The sequence below is a fragment of the Carlito syrichta genome, unplaced genomic scaffold (assembly GCF_000164805.1).
Source record: "Carlito syrichta isolate Samal-C Ts95f unplaced genomic scaffold, Tarsius_syrichta-2.0.1 Scaffold301873, whole genome shotgun sequence".
Lineage (NCBI taxonomy): Eukaryota > Metazoa > Chordata > Mammalia > Primates > Tarsiidae > Carlito > Carlito syrichta.
In genome coordinates, this window is record NW_007245969.1 from 1 (window position 1) to 1,608 (window position 1,608).

Here is a 1,608-nt window from a genome sequence, read left to right on the forward strand (position 1 = left end):
TCAGGTTGTGAGTGGTGTATTAAAGTCCCCAGTTATTATGGTGTTAGAGTCAATGTCTTTCTTTAGTTTTCCTAGAAGTTGCTTTATGAATGTTGGTGCGCCTATGTTGGGTGCATATATGCTTAGGATAGATATTTCTTGTTGATGGAGTGAACCTTTTATCATTATGTAGTGGCCCTCTGTATCTTTTTTAATTTTTGATAACTTAAATGGTATTTTGTCTGAAATTAGGATCGCGACTCCTCCTTTCTTTTGTGTTCCATTCGCCTGAAAATTTGTTTCCCATCCTCTTACTTTGAGTCTGTGTATGTCCTTTCTAGTGAGATGGGTCTCTTGAAGGCAGTATATTGTTGCCTGGTGATATTTTATCCATTTTGTCATTCTATGTCTTTTCAGTGGTGCGTTTAGTCCATTCACATTCAGACTAATTATTGAAATGTGAGAGTTCGTCCCTATCATGGAGTTCTTTTGCTTTTGGGGTTGGTTCGTGTATATTTTATTCTTTTCCCTGTACTCTTGTGAAGAACGTTGTTCTTTTTTCTTTTTCTTCTGTGTTTAGTACTTTCTTAAGTATTTCATGTAGAGATGGTTTTGTGGCTGCATAAGTTCTTAGGGATTGGATATCTGGGAAAGATTTTAATTCTCCCTCACTGATGAAGCTTAGCTTGGCTGGGTAGGTTATTCTTGGTAGAAATTGTTTATCCTTTAGGACTTTGAAGATAGGGCTCCAAGCTCTCCTAGCCTGCAGGGTTTCTGCAGATAAATCTGCTGCTATTCTGATTGGTCTTCCATGGTGGGTGATCTGGCCTTTTTCTCTTGCTGCCTTTAGGATTTTTTCTTTTGTGCCTACTTTATTTAGGCGAATTATTATGTGTCTAGGAGTTGATCTTCTCATTTGTTGTCTTGCGGGGGTTCTCTGAATCTCTAGTGTTTGAATTTTTGTATCACTGATTAGATGAGGGAAATTTTCTTGAATGATCTCGTGGAAAGTTTGTTCCAATGTGGTCTCTGTTTCTCTTTCTGCCTCAGGGAGTCCGATTATTCTTAGGTTAGGCCTCTTGAGGTAGTCACTCATCTCTTGAAGGTTTTGTTCTGTCTTTTTTAGCTTATTTTCTGTGTTTTTAAGAGTTTGGGTTATTTCTATATTTTGGTCCTCAAGCTCTGAGATTCTTTCTTCTGCTTGGGTAATTCTGCTTTCCATGCTTATCAATTTGTTATTTATTTCATTCACAGTATTCTTTATTACTGTTATCTCAGATATCAGCTCCTTCCTAGTTTCTTCTTGTGTCTCCTCAATTCTTTTTAATCTGTCCATTATTGTTTTGATATCTACATTTGCATTTTGAGACCCTTCATTCTGGGGACTTTTCATTGTTTGTATTCCAAAGTCAGTTTTCTCAGTGTCTGGTCTCCCAGGTGTCTGGGAGAGAACCATACTCTTCTTTTTGTTTTTTCTTCATTTCTGTAGATTTTTCTCTCTTTACCCCTTTCCCTCCCCCTCTTCAATTCTGTTTTTGAGGGAAGGTGGGGTTGCTTTTATTTCTCTTCTGCAATGACCTGTTCTTCCTTATGAGGGTCTTCTGGTTTTGTTCACTTTTCCCTCTGCGT